The sequence below is a fragment of the Peromyscus eremicus genome, chromosome 6, assembly GCF_949786415.1.
Source record: "Peromyscus eremicus chromosome 6, PerEre_H2_v1, whole genome shotgun sequence".
Classification (NCBI taxonomy): Eukaryota; Metazoa; Chordata; class Mammalia; order Rodentia; family Cricetidae; genus Peromyscus; species Peromyscus eremicus.
Window position 1 is genome coordinate 88,659,211 of NC_081421.1, and position 24,768 is coordinate 88,683,978.

General features: G+C 43.1%; 1 protein-coding gene across 2 annotated transcripts in view; it reads right to left on the bottom strand.

Annotated features, from left to right (window-relative positions):
- The window catches only part of Slc35a3 (solute carrier family 35 member A3), a 66,870-nt gene extending 51,831 nt beyond the window's left edge, over positions 1 to 15,039 (bottom strand). The window contains exons 1-2 of one of the 2 annotated variants that reach the window (XM_059266155.1): positions 14,916 to 15,030; positions 969 to 1,104 (exon numbers count right to left, since the gene is read on the bottom strand). The gene's annotated coding sequence lies outside the window, so the exon portion shown is untranslated. Of the gene's footprint in view, positions 1 to 968; positions 1,105 to 14,915 lie in introns of both variants that reach the window. The other variant, XM_059266154.1, reaches the window with a different exon arrangement.
- Positions 15,040 to 24,768: the final 9,729 nt, after the last annotated feature.

The following is a 24,768-nucleotide window of genomic DNA, read 5'->3' on the forward strand; positions in this document are numbered from 1 at the left end:
CACAACATGTAGTCAGGTGAGCCTTCAACTCTTGAGCTGGCTCTGTTAGCATTTTGAAATAAATTTGCTTTTTAAAAAAAAAAAAAAAAAAAACTTCCTTTGCCTACCCAGCAAAGCTGCTCCAGCAGCTTCTGCTTGTTTGGGCTCTGCCAGGTTGGAGCTGTTCTTCTGGATTCTGTGTTTATAATATACTTAGTCTAGGTTGGAGGACCAGGGGACCATCTCCTGGATGGAGGTCATTCCCTGTGCCCACGTATTCAGAACCTGATGAAATTCTCCTACATTCCTGGTGACCAACTGTAGGGCTCGTTGACTCTGACCAAAATTTCAGTTACCACCTGATACATCATCTAAAGTCCTTTGAGAGTCAAGTAATTAGTTTTATGTTAGAGTCAAAGTTAAATACAAATCAAAACACTAGGGAAAAAAAATAGGCATTTCCCTTTATGTGACAGTTACATGACAAAGTGAGCACCAGCCCCCTTTGCGGACACTGAGAGACGAGTGCAATAAACTTGTCCTGCTGAAGTTGGCCGGGGCTTCTTAAGCCTCCGAACGGGTTGGGAGCTGTGACTCTGGCCAGGCTGCTCCTTTATTCATCTAACCCTAAAGTACACTTGCAGCTGAAGTTCATTTGCACAGTGGATTATGTCACTCACCAAATATCCCCACAATATCCCTGTCTGTCTTCTGACTGACTGGGACCCTTGCTCCTGGACAGAAGCTGCAGGGATCTCAGATAGACTCGGCTGAAACCTGGGCTTGGATTTCCAGGTTCTTGTCACCATCAAGGAAAGACCAGAGATGAGTCAGTGGAAGGAAGTGGAAGGAAATGTCTTTCAGGGTGAAAGTGCACACGTACTTGCCGAGGATTCCTGGGCAGCACACCTAGCCATTCTTGCATGTGAGCTGACCTTTACACTGGGCCAAACCCAAAGTTCCCCGAAACATTGTTAACCTCTGCTCACCTTCTGTACAATAGAGTTCCTTTCCACATGAATACTCAAAGACTGAACCCAATTACTTTCTTATAAAGCAGCTGATTTTCTGCTAGGACCAACTACTGATTAACAAGTGGCATAAGGTCCAGTCTCTTCCAGTTTACTGAAAAAAAAAAAAATAGGTTTCTTTATTCTATGTAGAAATGTCTTGACTGTGTTTTAGTTCAGGTTTCTATTACTGTGAAGAGACACCATGACCACAGCAACTCTTATAAAGGAAAACATTTAATGGGGGGGGGCTCACTTGCAGTTCAGAGGTTCAGTCCATTATCATCAGGATGGGGAACATGATGGCGTGCAGGCAGACATGGTGCTGGAGAAGTAGCTGAGAGTCCTGCATCTTGCAGGTGTCAGGAAGTGGACTAAGTGTCACACTGAGGGAAGCTTGAACAAAAGAGACCTCAAAGACTGCCCCCACAGTGACACACTTCCTCCAAGGCCACACCTACTTCAACAAGACCACACACTCTAATAGTGCCACTCCCTTTGGGGGCCATTTTCTTTCAAACCACCACAGACAGCATGTGTAGGCATGGTAGGCATACCATGTATGTGCCTGGTGCCCGAGGAGGTCAGGAAAGAGCATCAGATCCCCTAAAACTGAAGTTATGAATAGTTGTGAGCCACCATGCTAGTGCTAGGAACTAAACTCAGGTCCCCTGAAAGATCAACCAATGACCTTATCTCCCCAACCTCTATTTTTAAATTCTTTTAAGACCCACTTTTAGTGTGTGTGTGTGTGTGTGTGTGTGTGTGTGTGTGTGTGTGTGTGTGTGTGTCTGAGGACCATGGTGCCACTGAGGCCAATGCCGATCTGAGTGGCCTGTGCTGCCACCCAGGGCCATGGTGTCATCTAGGCCTGAGCTGCTTTCATGGGCCATGTCTAGGTCTGTGTCCCTACAGCAGCCAGGGTCTGAATTGACATCTATGGCATCTGTTATCACCAACAGCCATGCAGATGCCTGGGGTCTGGTCAGCCAACTGAGACCATGTTGGTGTCTGAGAGCCATGCTGCCACTAGGGCCATACTGATCTGTGTGACCTGAGCTGCCACAGGTGCCAAGGTGACATTTGGCCCTCAGCTGCCACGGGCCATGTCTGGGTCCGTGGTTCTGCTGTAGCTGGGGTCTGTGTTGATGTCTGTGGCCCATGTTACCAAAGGTGGGGGGGGGCAATAAAAACCATGCATGAGCCAGGCAGTGGTGGCACATGCCTTTAATCCCAACACTTGAGAGGAAGAGGCACGCAGATCTCTGAGTTTGAGGCCAGTCTGGTCTACAGAGTGAGTTCCAGGACAGCCAGGACTGTTACACAGAGAAATCCTGTCTTGAAAAAACGAACCAAACCAAAGCAAAACAAAAAAAACCCACCAACAATAAAAACCAGGCATGATAAAAATCTGAAGGACGAGATGAGCTGGCCCTGCCCCTCACTGGACACTGCAGCAAGAAAGCTGGCCCCACCCTCACAGGAGAGCTTCCCTGCACTCAGAGTGATGGCCCCACCCCTCACCCAGGATGTGGGAGAGCTGACTCTGGCCTGTGTCTGAGTGGGGTGGCCCAGTGGCCAGGTCTGACCAGATCAATTACCACCCAGGCCTTAGGTTGGCTCACCCTAACATGTACCAGGCTTTTTCTTTTTGGTCACCAACCAGCTCCCAAATCATGTCACGGAGACTTCTTATCAGTTATGAATGCTTGGCCTTATAGCTCTTATTTTAATCTGTTTCTCTTTATCTATGTTTAGGCTTTTTCTCTTCCTTCCTTCCTTCCTTCCTTCCTCCCTTCCTTCCTCCCTTCCTCCCTTCCTCCCTCCCTCCCTCCCTCCCTCCCTTTCTCCCTTTCTCCCTTCCTTCCTTTCTTCCTTCTTTTCTTTCTTTCTTTCTTTCTTCTTTCTTTCTTTCTTTCTTTCTTTCTTTCTTTCTCTCTTTCTATCTTACTTTCCTGCTTTTCATGTCTGGCTGGGGACTCCTGGTTTCTGACCCTGGGTGTGCCCCTCTTCTTCTCCCTCTTCTCTCTCCTCCTTCTCCTCTCTTATTTTCTCTTCCTATTTATTCTCTCTGCCCACCAGCCCCACCTATCCCTCTCCTGCCTAGCTATTGGCCATCCAGCTCTTTATTAAACCAACCAAGTGCCTTAGGCAGGCAAGGTGAAACAAATGCAACACATCTTTACATAATTAAACAAATGCAGCATAAACAAAAGTAACATAACTTTACATCGTTAACAAAGGCAGCAGAAACAAATGTAACACACTTTTACACAGTTAAATATTCTACAACAGTAACATCTACCCCATCTATGACCTACTGGAGCATGTGAAGGGACTGGTCCTGCAGAATAGTACCTGTACGATCTGCATGATTTGGTGTGGCCCCAGGATATCTGAGAGGAGTTTTGGTGAGAATCCAGTGATAATGGAGTACCGGAAGCCTGAGGCCTTGAACCAGATGGGTGACTCATGGCAATGAACATCTGCAAGTCAAGCTGATTGGACCAAAGGGTACATTGAGTGACATACCAAGTGTCTCAACGCCACTAAGATGAATGAGGAGGTGTTGAAGAGGTGGGAAAGGCAGAGGAACAAAGTTTTTTGTTTTGTTTTGGTTTCATTTTAATTTTTTTTTCTTTTAGGGGCGGATACTGCAAGGGTGAAGGATGGATATGGAGGGCCTGGGAAATGAGTGGAATTGGGTACAAGATGTGAAATTTCCAAAGAATCAATAAAAATTTATATATATTTTATAAATATATATATTTATAAAGATATGGGGCCAGGCGGCGGTGGCACACGCTTTTAATCCCAGCACCACTCTGTTACCAGGCACCAGAAACCTCACTTGGTTACTCCACCAAACTCATCAGTACTTCCTCTTTCCGTTACATTGAATTCGCCCCATCCCCTTATAGACTCCCTTTTTCCGTTCACAAATAGACATTTGTAGTGGGTGTGGGGGCATATACCTGAAATCCCAGCTCCCTGGAAGCAGAGCAGGGAGGGCTGTGAACTGAAATCAGCCTGGGCTACATAGTGGAAGCATGCCTTAAAAATAAAGTAGAGAGCCGGACAGTGGTGGCGCACGCTTTTAATCCCAGCACTCGGGAGGTAAAGGCAGGTGGATCTCTGTGAGTTCGAGGCCAGCCTGGTTTTCAGAGCGAGATCTAGGACAGGCACCAAAACTACACAGAGAAATCTTGTCCTGAAAAACCAAAAAAAAAAAAAAAAAAAAAAGGGACCTAGTAAGAGATCTCCGGAAGTGTTCCCTCAAAAGGGTTTTTGGGGGTCTCTTGCTATCTCTCTTTGGTATCCCAACCAGGAGGTGAACGGTCTTCCCATGAGTTAACTATCATGGCACACTGCCCCAAATACAGGCCCAAATAGACAGGATTTATCAATCATGAACTGAGGCCTTGGAAGCTGCAAGCTAAAATAAACCTTTTTTGTCTTTTTAAAAAAATCTGTTATTAGAAATAGATAATCTGGCCGGGCGGTGGTGGCGCACGCCTTTAATCCCAACACTTGGGAGGCAAAGGTAGATAGATCTCTATGAAGCCAACTTCATCTACATAGTGAGCTCCTGACTAGCCAGGGCTACACAGCGAAACTCTGTCAACAAACAAACAGAAGAAAAAGAAATCTCAAACTTAAAAAAAATAACAAAAAGCAACAACAAAACCCTCTCCCCGCCGAAAACCAAAAAAGCCAAGTAGTGGTCTGGAAACTCAGCTCAGGGGCAGAGCATGTGATTAGCAGGCAAGAGATCTTGGGTTGAATTCCCAGCACTTAAAATAAAAATGAATTTGAAAGAGTGGGCAAAGGATATGAACAGACATTTCCTTGAGGAAAATGTACAGGTGACAAATGAGCTAAGATGGCCTGCATCATTAGTCACTACGGAAATCCAAACTTAAATCATGGCCAGAAACTGGGCAGAGTGGCACATGCCTGTCACTCCAATGGTTAAGAAACAGAAACAAGTTTACAAGTTTGATGCCAGCCTGGGCTAAAATAGCAAGATCCTATCTCAAAAGGAGAAAACATTAGCAGCAGGGGAGATGTAAAGTGCTTGAAGCTTACATTCCCAGCACACATATAGAGTGCGGGCAGCATGACACACGTCTGTAATCCCATGCTGGGGAGGCCCAGACAGGAGGATCCTTCCTGCTCGATGACCAGAAGTCTATCTGAATTAAATTAGCATGTTATAGGTTCATTGAGAAATCGTGTCTCAATCAATAAGGTAGAGAGCAACAGCAGGAGATGCTGGATGTTGACCTCTGGCCTCCGCAAATGTGTACATACAAGTGCACACTCGCACAGGTCACAATTTGTAATTGTATCTTTCCATGCTTTCTAGACGACTACACAGAGGAGCAAACGTAGCTACACTGCTAACTGCTGACAAGGATGTGAAGCAACCGGAAATACCATTCGCTTTGGGTCAGAATGCAGTTTCATGCAGCTGCTCTGGGAAAAGTTTTTTTTTTTTTTTCTTTTCTTTTCTTCTTTTTCTTTTGATTTTTCGAGACAAGGTTTCTCTGTATAGCCCTGCTTGTCCTGGAACTCACTCTCTAGACCAGGCTGGCCTTGAACTCAGAGATCTACCTGCCTCTACCCCCTGAATTCTGGGATTAAATGCATGGGCCACAGCCACTGGCAGTTCTGTTTTTTTTTTCTTGTGGAATTAACATATGCTTAAACGATCTTGGGGCTGAAGAGGTTGCAGGGTTGTTCAAGGATTTAGCACTCTTGCAGAGTTTAGTTCCCTAGATGGGATCAGAACTAAACTAGTTTAGTTTAGCACGTAGATGGAGCAGTTCACAATTGTCTGAAACTCCAGATCCAGCGGCATCCAACACCTCCAGCTTGTGAAAGTTCCTGTACTCATGTGATAAGGCTATACACAGATACACATGTACACACACAATTTAAAAAAAATAAAGATTTTCCTTTAAAGATCTGACAATCCCACTGCTAGGTATTTACTCAAGAGAACTGAAACCTCATAGTTACACAAATCCTGTACTGGAAAGTTTGTGACAATGTTATTGAAAATGGCCAAGACCTGGAAACAACCTGTGGTGGTTTGAATGAGAATGGTCCATATCGTTTCATGTATTTGAATGGATAGTTATCAGGGAGTGGAACTGTTTGGAAAGCATTAGGATGTGTGTGACCTTGTTGAAGAAAATGTGTCACTGAGGATAGGCTTTGAGATTTCAAAAACTGATGCCATGCCCCATGCCCCCCTCCACCTCTCTCACCCCTAACCCCCTAACCTATCCCCCGTCTCCCAGACAATTGCCTACAGATTAGGATGTAAAGCTCTCAGCTACTGCCTGTCTGCTTCTTGCCATGATCATGGACTAACCATCTAAAACTGTAAGCAAGCCCCCAATGCAATGCTTCTTTTGGAAGAGTTGACTTGTCATGGTGTCTCTTCATGGCTATAGATCAGTAACTAACACACAACCTAAAGGTTCAGTGTGTAAACAGGTAAGTGAACCCTGATACAGCTATGCAATGGAATGCTTAATGATTTTTTTTTAAATCAGATTTAAAACTTGGGCAAATTTGTAGGCACAAATTGTGAATGAGTAGTTGTCAAAGGTTATCTAGTTGGTGTGGATCATGATTGTAGTAGCGGCTACACAAGCTATGTAGACAGTGAAACTCTAAAAGCTGAACATGGGGTGAATTTCAGTGTGTGTGTGTGTGTGTGTGTGTGTGTGTGTGTGTGTGTGTGTGTGTAATAACTTCACTAACAAAAAGCTATAAATTCACCTTTGTTATCAAAACAGGTTTTTTGTTGTTGGCTGTTACCTTGGTGAGTAAAATAGAACAGTAAGTACTACACTACAGCTGTGGCTGTGTATGTCTGTATTTGTGTGCTGTTCATAGACCAGGCCAGCCTGGAACTCACAGAGATCTGCCTGCCTCTGCCTCCCGAGTGCTGGGATTAAAGGCGTGCACCACCACCGCCCTGCTTTTATGTGCTGTGGTACTGGGGGCTGAACCTGGGTTCTCAGACATGCTAAGCACATGGTATTCCACTGAACTACACACTCAGCCCTATGCTCTCATGTTTTTGAAGCACTGGGGTTGCACCTAAGGCCTCATGCATGCTAGACAAGTTTTCTACCAGTGAGCTATAGCTTCAGCCCTTTACTTTAATTTTCGATAACAGGATTACTAGGCATTTAGGAATTGTGCTTATAAAAGGCATTGGTGTTTCTCCCTCTTAGGTCCTCAGGTCACATTAAACTAAAGAGGTACCCCACATCCAGAAGACTATGCTTTCATCCTTGCTCCCGGCTGCTACAGTATATCAAGCAAACCATTGTTCCCTGACTAACGAGGCGAATGACTTTTCCTTTTCCACGGTTACACTCCGTGCTTCTTCCCATCTCTGATGTCTGCTAGTCACATTTCCATATTTCCCAGCATGTGATTTAAGAGTCTACCTGCTAGCATCCACTCTAGCCCTGGCCGTGTTCTGGCCATTATCATGAAGCTGCTCTACCGCTGAAACAGAAAACGCTGCCGTGTGGCATTTCTCCCAAACTTCCTTTCTAGCTGTGCCACTTCTGTATTCCCACTGTGTGTTACAGGAACTCTTCAGGGTTTCTAGTCACCTTGGTTTTTCCTCTATTCCTTCTCATTATTCTTTGTGCAGCTTTGAACTCTCACTGCCTGTGCGTATTCCACTGCCATCCATGGCTATGTGCTCCCGGAGCTCTGTTCATTCACCCAGAATGACTCTAAATGGATCAAAACAGCATCTTCCCATCTCCATCCATGGCTCTGTGCTCTCGGAGTTCTGTTCATTCACCCAGAATAACTCTAAATGGATCAAAACAATGATCTCCTTCCTCCCTCATTTATTCCAATTGACTAATTGGCTAAGGGCTTTTGGAGAAAACAATTCAACCCTACAATTTAGTCAATTTGAGCCTCTGTGAATGTATGGCCCCTGATAGTAACTATCTCCCCTTATTCATTAGTATTTTCAGTCATCTCTCTTTCTCACTTCTAACTTCCACAAATCTCCTCTCACCTCCATATCAGCTCTCTCTCTCTCTCTCTCAGAGAAAATCAAAGTTGTTAGGTGTCTTGGGATTTCTATTGTCATGATAAAACACTATGACCAAAAAGTAAGTTGCTGTCCATCACTGAAGGAAGTCAGGACAGGAGCTCAAATAGGGCAGGATCCCAGAGGCAGGAGCTGATGCAGAGGCCATGGAGGGGAGCTGCTTACTAGCTTGCTTCCCATGGTTTGTTCAGTCCTTCTTCTTATAGAACCAGACCTAGGCATGGCACCACCCACCATGGGCTGGGCTCTTCCCCACTGACACTAATGGAGAACATGCCTTACAGGTGGATCTCATGGAGACATTTCCTCAGCTGAGACTCCTTCCTCTGCTGACTCTTGCTTGTGTCGAGTTGACCCACCGAACTAGCCTGGATACTAGGCCAGAGCATTTCAGCCTATTGCACTGCTCCTACCTGTGGTAAGCAGGCAGCATGTGAAGATGGCCTCCTGGCATCCCACTGTGGTGTCATGCCAGCAGTGAGGTTATTTTATAGGGGCAACGTGTAATTTTATTTGAGTTGTGCATTCTAGAAAACAGTAATACTCCAAGGAATGGCCTTACCCATCTGTTTTCCCATATTATCCAACTTTTTATTTGAGTTGTGCATTCTAGAAAATAGTAATACTCCAAGGAATGGCCTTACCCATCTGTTTTCCCATATTATCCAACTTTTTTTTTTTTTTTGAGACTGTTTCTCTGTGTAGCTCTGGCTGTCCTGGATCTTGCTCTGTAGCCTAGGCTGGCCTTGAACTCACAGAGATCCGCCTGGCTCTGCCTCCTGAGTGCTGGGATTAAAGACATGTGCCACCAACGCCTGGCCCAGTGCCCCTTCTTTAACTTCACGGTCTGCCTTCTGGTGATCTCTGTGAACCACTTACATGATGCATGGGGGTTTTGACTGATAGTCAAGATCCACTGTTTGTTATTCTCTTCCATTTTTGTCTATTTATTTTCAAACTCAGACCAATTAAAAGTTTATACTCAGTAGTGAAAGAACTGCTCCACTGTGTTTTGTATTTCTGCTTAGCTAAAATACAAAATTGGCTGAGGATTTATAGTAGAAGTCATAGTCTCTAAATCTCGATATACACTTACGGGTCTGTGAGTCTGTGATATTTCCAAAAGATATTATCAAATTAAATGAGAAGAGTTGGTTCCAAGGACTCTCTTCAGATTGTTTAGTGATAAATAAGCCCTACTGAAATAACTTCCTAAATTCTAGAAATTTGGAAAATGGCTCTGCAAATAATTCTAATGTACTATAAAATTATTTTTAGTGATAAAGATGTAGCTCAGTATTAGGGTAATTGGCTGCTCTACACAAGTCTCTAGGTTTGCTCCTCAGAAATACAAAATAAAAACAGGGCATGGTGACACATGCCTTTAATCCCAGCACTCGGGAGGCAGAAGCAGGCAAATCTCTGTGAGTTCGAGGCCAGCCTGGTCTACAGAGTGAGATCCAGGAAAGGCGCAAAGCTACAAAGAGTAACCCCATCTCGGGGAAAAAAAAAAAAGAAAAAAAAGGAATTTCTTTCTAAAGCTGACTATTGTTTGATGGTTTTATTTAAAATGTCAGGAGTTTTAACATCAACTAATATACTGATGTAAAACTAGGATTGATTTTTCTATTTGTTTAAAGTACAAAATCCTTTTTGGCCAGTTGTGGTGGTGGACACTAATCCCAGCACTTAAGAGACACAGGCAGGTGGATCTCTATGAGTTTGAGGTCAGCCTGGTCTACATAGGGAGTTCCAGACCAACCAGGGCTATGTAGTGAGAGGTTGTCTAAAAAAATATAATAATAAATGATTAGGGCTGGAGAGATGGCTCAGAGGTTAAGAGCACTGACTGCTCTTACAGAGGTCCTGAGTTCAATTCCCAGCAACCACATGGTGGCTCACAACCGTCTGTAATGAGGTCTGGCACCCATTCTGTATACATAATAAATAAATAAATCTTTAAAAATAATGATAATAAATAATTAATTTAAAAATCCCTTTGGAGTCTTTGCCTGCATTAAGGAGAGGTTGCAGGAAATTTTTACAGTCTGAATAATCTCTCTGCAGGACAAAGTTCCTGTGTATTAGCTTCCTGGACTTTTTGTTGACTTTACCATGTCCTTGATTATTTAAAGGGACAAAGCCTTCCTTCCCACTTTGGAAAGAACAAAGGCTCTTTACAGTCCTGTTGCCCTCTGTGTACTTTCTAAATCTTTTATTGCTATTCGGTTGAATAAGTAAGTAAGTATTGTTTCCTAGTAGCTCACTGCTGACTTACTCATGTGTTCAAACTGCCTGGTGGATTTTGACATCCGGCTTTCCTTCCCAACAGCAAATCTCGTATCACAGGCTTGACATCTAAAACTGAAAATCCCAAAGATGTTGCTCTTTCTTGTTCTTTTTTTTTTTTTTTCCTGGAGTTGAGGACTGAACCCAGGGCCTCGCGCTTGCTAGGCAAGCACTCTACCACTGAGCTAAATCCCCAACCCCTGCTCTTTCTTATTAAAAAATGAAAAGGTACAAAAATAATTAGGTTCATTCAATATGCTGCTATTGGTGGTTTGCATGTCAAGTCAGAAGAGGGACTTGATTTAGGCTGTTACAATGCTACTAATATAAAGCATTCAGACACTTTATGCCCTATAAGTTATTAGAGATTTGTTAATGCCTTGTCCATCCCTGAAATATTTCTATTTTTCAGAGCCCCATTGTCACCTTGCTTGATAAGAAAACAAAATGGGCCGGGTGGTGGTGCCGCACGCCTTTAATCCCAGCACTCGGGAGACAGAGGCAAGCGGATCTTTGTGAGTTCGAGGCCAGCCTGGACTACCAAGTGAGTTCCAAAAAAAAAAAAAAAGAAAGAAAGAAAGAAAAGAAAACAAAATAGGTGGTGGGGTAGGGCAGAGAAATTGCTCAGCAGTTGAGAGACTTACTGCTCTTGCAAAGGCCCTGGAGCTGGCCCCTAGCATCCACACTGAATGACTTACAACTGCCTATAACTCTAGCTCTAGGGGACTCAACACTCTCTTCTGGACTCTATGGGTAATATATATATATATATATATATATATATATATATATATATATATATATATATGTGGCACACTTAAACTCATGTGGGCACACATACATATAAATGAAAAAAATTTTAAGAAAACAAAATAGTGATATGGGTCAAAACTTCAGCATCTTTCCTTCCGTTCTGGGAACCAAATCAGGGTTCCACATGTTAGGTAAGCACTCTACCACTGAGACCTAGCTTTCTGTCTGTCTGTCTGTCTGTCTGTCTACCTATCTACCTACTTATCCATCCATTCTTCTATCAGTCAGTTTAAGTTTTGATACTGGCTATTGGACATAGGGTCCGATTTTATGCGAAGTGCATGCTCTACTATGAGCTATACCCCAACCCCAGTGATTTTATTAAATTGGCCTCAATTTTCTTTAATTTGAATCTACCAATCTCTTATCTAATAGCTAGCTTCCTTTATTCTTTTTTTTTCCTCATCCTCATCCCCATGACCCCCTGTAAAACATCAACTCACTGTTCAGCTATAGGCAAAATAAGCTAACACATAATAATATCCCCTCCGAGGACCAGCAAACATCCTGGAGTAAAGGACAGAAATCATTTAAGAGCCGGAAGAAGGGGTGTGGTGTTGCAGCAGGTGGACAGTTAGCTTTTCTACATGCCAGACTTCAGCACAACAGTCACACAGTGTTTACCAAGACCAGAAGAACCCTAATAAGTGCAAGGACAGAGAACCCCAAAATACACGACTTTTACAGAATCTGGTTTTGTCTGTGTATTTTTTTATTTGTTTGTTTGTTTTGTTTTTCGAGATGGGGTTTCTCTGTGTAGCCCTGGCTGTTGTGGAACTTGCTCTGTAGACCAGGCTGGCCTCAAACTCTCAGAGATCACCTGCCTCTTTCTCCTAAGTGCTGCAACTAAAGACGTGTGCCACCACCCCTGGCTTGTCTGTGTTTTGTATTAACTGAGCCTATAGTCGTGTTTGTTTTGATACTAGGTGGCACACTGAGTCCAAATTTACATTAATTCTGTACTAGATTTAGAATCTGAAATAGGACGCTGGTGGTTGAGATTTTAGTGAATTCAAGTAATCATCCATGACTCCATAAGTATCCTATAATCAACTAATTTCCTCAGCAATCTGGACTTGAATGAGTCATCCTTGATCTACTGGCACCATAGCAGATGTGTCTTCCACGTTTCTCTGGGAAAATCACACATCAGATATTGCACCATTTATCTCCCTGGCCAGCCGGAAGCAGCCATGTTGTTTGTTTTGGTTTTTCTCATTTCCTCATAGCACATAAAGTTGTATGATAAAACAAATCGGCAGGGAAGAACTAAAACTGGCTGGTCGGGTTAACTTGTCCTGGGTCAATCTGTCATTTGGGTTTCCCCGTGTTGTTAGGATGGCCACAAATTCCTGGGCTTAAGTGATCTACATGCTTTAGTCTCCCAAGTAGCTGGGACTATAGGAGAGTGTCACTACAACTACTGAACAAAGAATTTTGACTTCAGACCAACTTCAGGATTTTTCCAAAAGTTCCCCTGGAAAATATCAATGGATTTCTTTTTTCTCCTTATCATTACATTATTTAGGTTCATTTGCTAAGCTTCACAGGAAAGATTGTCAAATGAATGATGTTTATCCTTTATATGTTTGATGGGTATATGTTATTGATAGAAATGTTACAAAGAGTGGACAAATTTCCCAAAAATCTGACATCTGAGTTTAATGCTACCAATCATAGTGCTAATGATCTTAAACCACCACATAACAGAAATAAGCAGGTCCCCTTATCAATCCATTATGATGGACTCCCTTCAGGTCTTTAACCATTATTGTTTTAAGTCTTGAGCCCACTGCTCACAGTTAATTTGTTCTATAATTATTTGTTCCCAAAAGCTTCTCCAAGCACCTATAACCCCAAAGTCTTCCTTTGCAAGTGATTCCTGGAATAGTTTCTGAAAAGGACAGTCTCTAAGGACCAGACCTTTGAGCTACTTAAGAATTTCCAAAACTCCCATAGAAGAAAGGATTCATTCAGAAAACCATTAAAAACCAGGAGCAACCAGAGCAAGATCTGACTGCCCCAGAGCCAGTGAAGTAACGAAAAGGATGGTGAGGCCTATGCCTTCTGTTTGAAGTATCACTCACTCATGTCCTCGTTTCTAGATGTAATGAAATCCTTTCCTCTCTTTCTCCCCATCAGTTTCTTAGTTTATTTTCTGCTAGTATGCCAGAACACTTGAGGCTGAGCAAATTATTATTATTATTATTTGTAGATGTAACCAACCGTCTTATTAAATAAGAAACACAGAACCAATGCAAAGAAGAAAGCCAAGAGATCAGAGCTAAGAGCCTTACCCACCTGCTGCAGCTAGCCTCTTCAGCCAAGAGACCTCTCTGAAAGAGACCTACTTTCTGTCTGTTTGTCTTTATATAGACTTTCTGTTCTGCCTTCTCATTGGTTGTAAAACCAACCACATGACTGCCTCATCACTGTCTGTTGGCTGTATCCTTGAACACACAGAGATCTACCTAGCTCTGCCTACCAAGTGCTGCGATTAAAGGCATGCACCACCAATGCCCAACTTTTGCTGTGGCTCTAATAGCTCTGACCCCTGGGCAACTTTATTTATTAACATACAGTTAAAATCACATTTCAGTACAAATAAAATACCACCATAATTATTGTTTGGTTTCTTTTGAGACAGGGTTTCTCCGATAAGCCCTGGCTGTCCTGGAACTCACTCTGTAGATCAAGCTGACCCAGAACCCAGACATCTAACTGCCTTTTTGTGCCTCCCAAGTGCTTGGATTAAAGGCATGTGCCACCCTTGAGGCTCAAGGCTGGGCTCTAGGCTGAGTAAATCATAAACAATAGAAACTTAACATTGCTCACTTTTCTAAGGCTGGAAAGTCCAAGATAGATGAGCTGCCATGGTGACAGCCTCCTCCAAATCAGTGTTCTTTAAGAGAAACAGAAGTGGCTGGGCTTGGCGGCAAATGGTTCTAATCCCAGCACTCAGGAGGCAGAGGCAGGTGGATGTCTGTAAGTTTGAGGCCAGCCTGGTCTACAAAACGAGTTCCAGGACAACCTGGGCTGTCTCAAATGAACGAGAGAGAGAGAGAGAGAGAGAGAGAGAGAGAGAGAGAGAGAGAAGCAATAGATTTGAGGCAGGGGATTTATTGTGTGAACTGGCTCACATGACAATGTAGGATGAGAAGTCCCCCAACAGATTATTTGCAAACTGGAGAAGCAGAGAACTGACTGACATGGCTGAGCCCAAGTCTGCAAGCCTCAGAATCAGGAAAGTTGCTGGGACAAGACTGGTTCCTTCAAGGTCCAGAGTGCTAAGGTCAAAGCAATCTATTTGCTCCAGAAGGGAGTGGGGATGGGTGGAGGGAAGAGAGGAGGATCATTCTCCTTACTTTCCCTCTGCTTTCTGTCAGGGATCCCACCAGATTGAATATAGTTTACAGCTTGCAAGGGAGGATTTTCACTCAGCTTCCTAGCCCACACATTCCCTTCAATTCTGGATACCTTCTCACAGACACATCCATAACCATGCCACTTAAGCACCCCTCAATCCAGATGAGTTGATGTCTAAACTGTAACCACATGGCCTTCATGGCATGTCATACCTTGGCAGAGGGCAACTGAGCATACATTAGATGAAGAGTGGAAGTCCAAATCACCCCTCCCTCCTGTGATGAGTAACCATCGTCTACATAACGAATGGCATTACTGCATTCAGGCGGTTACTGCATATGTAAACGAATTACCTCTCAGAGGTCCCACCTCTTGGGATTGGGGAGATGGTCTGGTGGGTAAAGTGCTTGATAAATTGTTTGTGGCACAGCATGAGGACCCATGTTAGATCCCCAGCACACGCATACTCACATGCTCATGCACTCGCGCACACACACCATCTTACCTCTTAATGATCGCATTACCATGACAACTGTATTTCCATGAGAGGTTTGGAGCACACATTCAAACAACAGCAGTCTATATCTTACAGTACTTTGGTGACATGCCATTAAAAATTAAAAATAAAACCTTTCTTTTACTCTCTACCTGATCCCTTTAGAATTTAGAAAATTTTGTCAACTATTTTTATTTTCATGGCAATGTAGCTATTTGAATGATTTCAATAATAATCTGTTCTCATGGTTCTATGACTCAAATATAGTATTTGCCAATGTTATATATGGAGACACATATGACCTGACAGTTTCCAGGAAGTGAGATTAACTTTATGAATAAATTTCTTTAAAGAAAAACTGGCCTAGTGCCCTGTTTTTAGTGTCCCTGGCCTTAATAAAGACAAGCATGGTCACTTGGTGGCAGGCGCTGCAAGCCTAGAATCTTTGGGAACTCACGAGGGGGCATGGCCTGAGCTCCTCAATTAAGGAGAAAAGAGAAAGAAATGTCTTGACAATAAATAGAAAATCTTGGGGCTGGAGAGATGGCTCAGTGGTTAAAAGCACTGACTGCTTTCCCAGAGGACCTGAGTTCAATTCCCAGCACTCACATGGCAGCTCACAACTGTCTGTGACTCCAGGGGATCCTACACCCCCATCTACAGACATACATGTAGGCAAAACACCAATGCACATAAAAAAAATGAATAGAAAATCTTGATTCATGCTTACACTTGGTTTTGGTTTTGGTTTTTTTTTTTTTTTTTTTTTTTTAATAGGGTTTCTCTGCATAGCTCCGGCAGTCCTGGAACTTGCTATGCAGAGCAGGCTGGCCTTGAACCTCTGTAGATCTGCCTGTCCACAGATCTGTTCTGTAATCTGAGTGCTGTGATTAAAGGTATGTGCTGCCCTAGTGCTGTGGGATGTTCTCTATGCTGTAAATGTGTTGCTATGATTGATTGATAAATAAAACGCTGATTGGCCAGTAGCCAGGCAGAGAGTACAGGCAGGACAAAGAGAGAGGAGAAGTCTGGGAAGTGGAAGGTTGAGGCAGAGAGATGAAGCCAGCTGCCGCCATGAAAACCGAGATGTAAGGTATTGGTAAGCCACAAGACACATGGTAAAGTATAGATTAATAGAAATGGGTTAATTCAAGATATAGGAACTAGATAATAAGAAGCCTGAGCCATTAGGCCAAACAGTTTAAATAATGTAAGTGTCTGTGTGTTTATTTTATAAGTGGGCTGCGGGACTGCTGGGGCTTGGTGAGAGCTGAAGAGAAACTCTCTCCAGCTACACCCCAGCCTAGTTTACAACTGTGTTATTGGTAAGCCCCAATGTGAACACAAAAGGAATCCTTGATGTGAAGCTGCTTTTACAGTTCTTTTTAGAAAAAACAGATTTGGCTAGAAAAGACATGGTAACTATTTGTGATTGTTAGGTCCCAAACCCCAAAATGACACAGCATTCCACAGAAACCTCGTGTGTGTGTGTGTGTGTGTGTGTGTGTGTGTGTGTGTGTGTGTGTTTGTGTGTGTGTATGGTGTGTTTGTTGATTTTTGGTTTTGTTTTGTTTTTTGTTATTCTTTGAGGGCCCATCACCCAGCTCCAAATAAATACACCAAGACTTATTTTTTACTTGTGAAAGCCTGGCCTTAGCTTGGTTTGTTTCTAGCCAGCTTTTTAAACTTGAATTATCCTGTTTCTCTTTAACTACATTTTCCTCTGGGCTTTTTACCTTTCTTTATTCTGTGTGTCTTTCTTTCCTTCTTGCTCCATGGCTGGCTCCTGGTGTCCTCTCCTTCTCCTTTTCTCACTCCTCGCTGTTCTTTTTCCAGCCTAAATTTCTCTTCCTATTTATTCTCTCTGCCTGGCAGCCCTGCCTAGCCTGCTCCTTCCTAGCTATTGGCCGTTCAGCTCTTTATTAAACTAATCAGGTATTTTAGGCAGGCACAGTAACACAGCTTTACAGAGTTAAACAAATGCAACATATATTTGCATCATTAAACAAATATTCCACAACACCTATGAAATGGTTTTCTGCCTGCCAGAAAGAGCCACTTCCCTTATCTCCCCCTACCTCTGGCAAATGGGGCATCTAGCTTCCTATTAACACATACATACCCATAACACATATCAAAGCCCCATACTAACATCCAGGCTTCTTAGTATCTATTCACATGTACCTGTAATACATAACAAAGCCTCCAGGATCTTCTGGGCCTAAACTTCCAGGCTGTTTCAGCTTACAGCTTTCATCTTCCCACCCTGGCCCTATCTGCCTTTACAACTGGAAAGGCCTTCCTGGCTCCTTTTGCTATTCTTTCTGCCCTAGAAAGGGAGCCATGGTAGCTTTGGACTTCCCAAATGCCTCTGGCTAGTCTCTCACTGCCTGAGAGATAGCCATGTGACCATTTTGTATTTACAATAAGCCTTCTTCCCACCCCTGGGTGGTCCACTGGTGGTTTCACTGTGTCCTTGCTTAGTGATCATTTGCAGAAAACAGAACAAAAGCCACCAAAAAGCAATCCTTCAAACACATCTAGGTTCTTTTTCTTCTCTCTTGTGGTGGTTTGAAAGAAAATGGCCCCCAAAGGGAGTGGCAGTATTAGGAGGTGTGGCTTTGTTGGAATAGATGTGGCCTTGTTGGAGGAAGTGTGTCACTGTTGGGGGTGGGCTTTGAGGTCTCTTTTGCTCAAGCTTTGCTCAGTGTGACACTGAGACTACTTCCTGTTGCCTGTGCAAGATATAGGAATCTCAGCTCTATTGTGGTATTTTGTGTGTGCTCTAACAAATAAAGCTTGCCTGAAAATCAGAGGGCAGAGCCACCCACTAGTCAGCTGTAGAGGCCAGGCAGTATGGCATACACCTTTAATCCCAGCACTTGGGATCTCACGCCTTTGCTCCCAGTACTTGGAGGCACATGCCTTTAATCACAGCACTAGGGGGGTTGAAACAGGAAGTGATGGCTAGGCAGAAAGAGGAATATAAGGCAGGAGGAGACAGGAGCTCAGTCTCTTTTGGTTGAGGAGTTGGGGAGGTGAGAGGTGGCTGTGACTTGTTCCTTTGTCTCTCTGATCTTTCAGCATTTACCCCAATAATCTGGCTCCAGGTTTTTATTATAAGACCAACTAGATTTGTGCTACTCAGTTCTGTCTCCAGCACCAGGTCTGCCTGCTCACACCATGTGGCACCATGATAATGTACTGAACCTCTAAAAATGTAAGCCGTCCAAATTAAATGTTTTTCCTTTATAAAAGTTACTGTGGTCATGGTGTCTCTTCACAGCAAAAGAAATCCTAATTAAGACAGAAATTGGTACCAGAGACTAGGGTATTGTTGTGATAGGCTGAACCATGTTTTTGTTTGGAATAATACGGACTTTGGGAGTTTGGGTTAGGAAAGCAGTGGAACGCTTTAAGCACTGATTAATGGGCCATACCAGTAGAAGCATGGAAGACAGCAGTGCTGATAGTGATTTGAACTGTAGGGGGTTGGCTCAAGATGTTTCAGAGGAGAAATTTAGTATGTTGCCTAGGAATTGTTCTTGTGATATTTTGGTGAAGAATGCGGCTGCTTGTGGTGGTATTTTACTTGTACTGAAATGTGATTTTAATTGTATGTTAATAAATAAAGTTGCCTGGGGGTCAGAGTTATAGAGCCATAGCAAGAGCCGGGCGGTGGTGGCGCACGCCTTTAATCCCAGCACTCGGGAGGCAGAGCCAGGAGGATCTCTGTGAGTTCGAGGCCAGCCTGGGCTACCAAGTGAGTCCCAGGAAAGGCGCAAAGCTACACAGAGATCCACCTGGCTCTACAGTGCCCTTTTCTTCGAAGGCAGCTGAACAGGCAGTGGGCCGATGGCTTCTGATGTGCTATGGAACAGCAGCTGAAACAGTTATTCTTGAAGAGTAACTAAGCTCACGCCTCTCAATAGTAGACTGGCATTTGATAGAGAGATGTGGAGAAGAACGGGATGCTGAGATGAAGCCATATGTACACAGCCAAGAAGAATGGAGAGCTGAACTAAAAAAACCATCAACATTTTCCAGAATTTAAAATCCTGAATCATGACATGACATTAGTGGAATTCAGGTGTTTCTGGTGCATGGACTGCTCTCACCCAATGTGAGGTTGAACTGTTGACCTTGTGTACATCCTACTTCACAAATGAATCTGTCAGATATGCTAAGCCTATATAGGCTGAAGATGATGCCCCAGCATTGCGGAGAAACCTCAGGTGACTGTCCAGGCAGTTGGCTGTTTCTGTCAACTCACAAATTTTTTGGAAGTTGCTTGCATGCACTTTCTGTTTTTATTTTTGTTAGCTAATATTATTTCCTTCTTGGGTCTCTGAGGGAGTTGAAGATTAGTTAGTTATAGTTGAAGGTTAGTTAGTTGAAGATTAATTAGGATAGAAAGTGAATTAGATACATTTTGGACTTAACAAAATAGGATAATGAAATTATCATCTTTGAATTTGTCAAATACAAATGAACTAGACATTGTTTAGACATTTATTATTTGTATATATTGTATATAGTTATTGTACTTTTGTATATAGTTTTTCTTTTGTTAGTTATAACCTTTTTCTTTTTTTTCTTTTTATTAAAATAGAAAAGGGGAAATGTGGTGGTATTTTACTTGTACTGAAATGTGATTTTAATTGTATGTTAATAAATAAAGTTGCCTGGGGGTCAGAGTTATAGAGCCATAGCAAGAGCCGGGCGGTGGTGGCGCACGCCTTTAATCCCAGCACTTGGGAGGAAGAGGCAGGCGGATCTCTGTGAGTTCGAGGCCAGGATCTCTGTGAGTTCGAGGCCAGCCTGGGCTACCAAGTGAGTCCCAGGAAAGGCGCAAAGCTACACAGAGATCCACCTGGCTCTGCCTCCCGAGTGCTGGGATTAAAGGCGTGCGCCACCACCGCCCGGCTCTTGCTATGGCTCTATAACTCTGACCCCCAGGCAACTTTATTTATTAATATACAATTAAAATCACATTTCAGTACAAGTAAAATACCACCACAGCTGCTTTTTGCCCTTGTCTGAAAATTTTGCCTGAGACTAAAGTGAAGAGTTTTGGATTAATTCCCTTGGCAGAGGAAATCTCAAAACAGCGTAGAATAGACTCTGTTGTGTGGTTACTAGTGTTAACTATAATGAAGATATATAATGAAAAGGAGCAAGCTGAGCAAAGAAAAATATTGGAGGAGAAATGGAGCACCAGGACATGGAATGGAACTAAGTCCTATATTCAAGGAGATAAACAGATTAAGAAATGAAATAAAGGGAGCAGTGACCTCAGGGCAAGATCCAACCCAACTAAGTTTCCAGTTTGTGAAAAGGAATAAAGAAAAGCTCAGAACCAGGTATGGTGGTGCACGCCTTTAATCCCAGCACTCCAGAGGCAGAGGTTGGTGTACCTCTGAGTTTGGGGCCAGCCTGATCTAACAAACAAAAACAGAAAATTGGTGAAGGTGTAATTGAACAAGCAGCCATATTCCAGCCTGGGTAAGCAGCAGAACTTTGCAGGTTCAGCCACGTGGTTGTGTAATTAAGGGTAGAAGAAAGGGGCTATGCAATTTGCCTTTGCAACTAAGGAAAGTTGCTGAGGCCAGGCGTGTGTCAGGGGAGTCCCTGAATGGAGGCCTAGAGAGGTCATTGTGTGAAGCTGTGATGTTGAAGCCTGGATTGCCTTGGAGACCCCAAGATGTTGGAGATGCCAGAGCCATGGGATATCTGTGGAGAAGAGCTGCTAACAGGGTGTGGAACCAGCCCAAGAGAAAGAAGTGTGTTGCAGTCAACAAAGCTGAGAGGAGTTGGAGATCTGAAGAGCATTTTGACATCAGACATGGAGATGCAGAGTTTGGAGTTTGCCCAGCTGGTTTTTGGTCGTGATTTGGTCCAGTATTTCCTCACTATGTTCCCTTCCCTATGTTTTGGAACAATAATATATATCCTGTGCTATTATATGTTTAAAGTATGTGATCTGTTTTTTGGTTTTGATTTTTATAGGGGATTACAGTTAAAAGATTGAATGAATCTCAGAGGAGACTTTGAACTTTGGACTTTTAAATATTATTGAGACTGTGATAGACTATGGGGGACTTTTGAAGTTGGCCTGAATGCATTTTTGCATTATGATATGAACACAAGCTTTTGGAGCCATGAAGTAGAAATGTGGTGGCTTGAAAGAAAATGACCCCCAAAGGGAGTGGCAGTATTAGGAGGTGTGGCTTTGTTGGAATAGGTGTGGCCTAGTTAGAGGAAGTATGTCATTTGGGGATGGCTTTGAAGTCTTTGCTCAAGCTTTGTTCAGTGTGACACTCAGACCACTTCCTGTTGCCTGTGCAAGGTGTAAGAATCTCAGTTCTGTCTCCAGCACCATGTCTGCCTGCATGCCACCATGTGATATCATGATGATAATGTACTGAACTTCTGAAAATGTAAACCACCCCAATTAAATGTTTTTTCTAATATGAGATGCCATGGTCATGGTGTCTCTTCACAGCAATAGAAATCCTAACTAAGACATCTCTTAACATTAAGTAGAAATTGATGTGAAGGTAATTCTTCTTTTCTATGTTGTTTGATAAAGCTTGATACCATAATTCTTCCAGGAAAAAAGGACCATGCTGCAGAGATCCACAGAGGTTTCCTAGCGAGAACTTATACAGGGTCTGAGAATCTGAGCTTGCTTTACCTAGCAGGGCTGCATAAGGGGATGATCTGACCACGGGTGTGGTTACCAGGGGTTTGGAAGGGTCTACACTTGGCTGTGCGGTAAGCTTTGACCTAGCAAAGGGGAGGTCTTTTGCTCCACCCCTTGGCACTGTTATAAAAAGCCCTTTTGAAGAGGTAGAAGGGGCCGTTGGGTCCTTTTGATCCAGGTCCTCTCGAAGCTATTCTATGTTTCTGTCTTTCTTCTCTTCGCTTTCTATCTAAAAGTTTATCCCTCTCTCCTCTTCACAGGAACCTTTTAAAAGGTGGGAGCTGGCCTCCCATACCATGCTTATAGACCTCCCTTTCTAAAATCAGGAGTATGTTCATACCTCACTTTTTTTTGGCAGTGGTGCTAAGGATTAAAAACAGGGCCTTGGGACTGGGGAATGGCTCAGCAGTTAAGAGCACTTACCGAGGTTACAGTGGTCCAGAGTTCAGATGCCAGCACCCAAGTTGGGTGGTTTATAATTACCTCTAACTCCAGCTCCAGGGGATCCAATGCCCTCTTCTGTTCTTCATGGGCATTGCATTTACGTGCACAAATTCATACCCAGACATACAATTAAAAAATAAAAGTAAAGGCTGGAGAGATGGCTCAGCAGTTAAAAGCACTGGCTGCTCTTCCAGAGGACCTGGGTTCGATTTCCAGCACCCACATGGCAGCTCACAACTGTCTGTAACTCCAGTTCCAGGGGACCTGATGCCTTCTTCAGGCCTCTGTGATCACCAGGCAGTCACTTGGTGCACAGACATCCAGTGAAGGCAAAACACTTATACATATAATAAAATAATACTTTTTTAAAAAAGTTTTTTAAAAAATACATTTCACCTCACCCAGGGCTTTACACATGCTAGGCTGTGCTCTACACACTGAGCTGCATCCTTTGTCCAAGTCGCTTATTTTTGAAAAATTCTGCAGCACATGTGCCTTGACTGTTGTAAAAAAAAAAACAAAAAAAAAAACGGTGGGAAGGAGTCACACCACACATCAGGGCCCGTGTGGGAGGTTTATTGAGGGGAGGGGAGAGAAGGGACAGAGACTGGTCCCTGGGGACAAGCTCGAAGGGAGAGAAAGAGAAAGAGACAGGAGGTGGGCAAGGCCCTCCTTTTATAAGGAAACGTATCGAACACGCACAGGGGTGCTCTCAGTGGCTGCAGCTGGGATATATCCTCTCAGGATCCTAGGGCAGGCCGGTACAGATGCCTAAATGTTACCACTGACTACCCAAGTGATTTCAAGATTGGGTCACAAACAAAATGCAAACAATTGCATTCCTCGTCAATTAGAGGGAGGAGATTAAGCTAGCACGATCCATGGAAATGCTTATACATTTTACAGTCCTGGGAACACAGAGCTGGTCTTTCAGCATCTCCAATGTAAACATTCTGCAAGGAGGAAGTACCTCCCTTCTGTTTACTCAGCTTCCTGTTCCATAAGGAAATAATTTGAAGGCGGTTGGAGTCTTATCTTTGTGACAAAAATTCAGTTCTCAAGTACTGTTTAATAGGCATTCTTATCCAGAGACCTAAACAAGCTTAGAAAAATTCTCGATACATTATTGCTAAATTTAATAATCTACTGGTTTAAAAAAAAACTTAATTTTTTTCATAAGTCAGAATTTCAGCATTATCTATTGTTGAAATACAGGTAGTTTTATTTGGGGGTTTTGTTCTTGTTTGTGTGTGTGTGTGTGTGTGTGTGTGTTGGGGTTCATGTCAACAGCTCCTGTAGTGAGAAAATACTGCCAGAGATAAGAGGGGGGGAAGGGGAGAAAGGGGAGTCAGGGAAGCAAAGAAATCCAGGAGAGAAAAGCACATACCTCAACAGATACCTTTACACCGTTATCATTACAGCCAGTGCAGAGGAACTGAGGTGACCGTCGCCCTGCGTGAAGGAACTGAGATGAATCCGGCTAATTTCATCTACGTTCAAAGTGTTATAAGACAAATCAGTTTTGGAGCATTCCTTCATACATTATGTCTATTAAAACTTAGCAGCATCTGGGCATAGTGGCTTATGCCTACAATCCCAGTATTTGGAAGGCTAAGGCAGGAGAAATGCCATGGGTTTGAAGCCAGATTGGGCTGCACAGTGATTTCCAGGCCATCCTGGACTACAGAGTTCAGCCTTGTCCCACAACAACAAAAGGACAGTTCCCTACTTTCAAAGTATGTTAACTGGCATAAATGGGCTAGCCTGAACATTTGCAGAATTAAGTGCCATATTTGCTGGTGAACTTCCACAGACAAAACTTGCTTTTTTTGATTTAAGCACACTGAGCATGAGGTCTAACTCCTGGCCAAAATTCCCTAGTGGCAACTCTGCGCTCTGCGCTACCTCTTAGCCTCTGCCTTTTCTGTCATCTTTGATATGATGCTTCTATTAGCAAAGTTTTCCCAGTGGTGTTAACTTACCTGTACTTGGCAATGTCATTCTCAACATTTAGCCAGGAACACAGGTTAGAGATATTTTGACCAGATGATAGTAAGGGTGTGTATCCAGACTCCATCAGAACCAGATCTAACGCTTCCCATGATCAGGGTCAGCTCATAACAGCCACATCTGGACCCATGAGCACAGGGTGGGGGAAGCCTGAAGGCACGCATAGCATGCTGCAATCTTAAGGATCTATAAAAGAGTATTTCTGGTTTGAAGATCAGGGGCTGAATTTTGTCCCAATAATTCATTAGTTGTGTGATTTGGGGTAGTTTTCTCATTTAGAAAGTATGTGTAATAACTGTAATACAAACAGCCAGTTGCATGGAATTTTATATATGTTTGTAGAATCTTAATTTCTTTTTCTGATCAACCAGCTTAACATTAAGACAAACCAAAACTGACTGCAGAAATCTTTAACTTAAACATTAGGAAGAACCAGGAAGTTAAGGAGAAAAAAGAGCATAGTCTAGTCCTTAGGTTACGAGACTATTGTAAATGTAAGTGCTTATCAAATGTTTACAATGTACACACAATTTTGTTAAAAATGCTAATA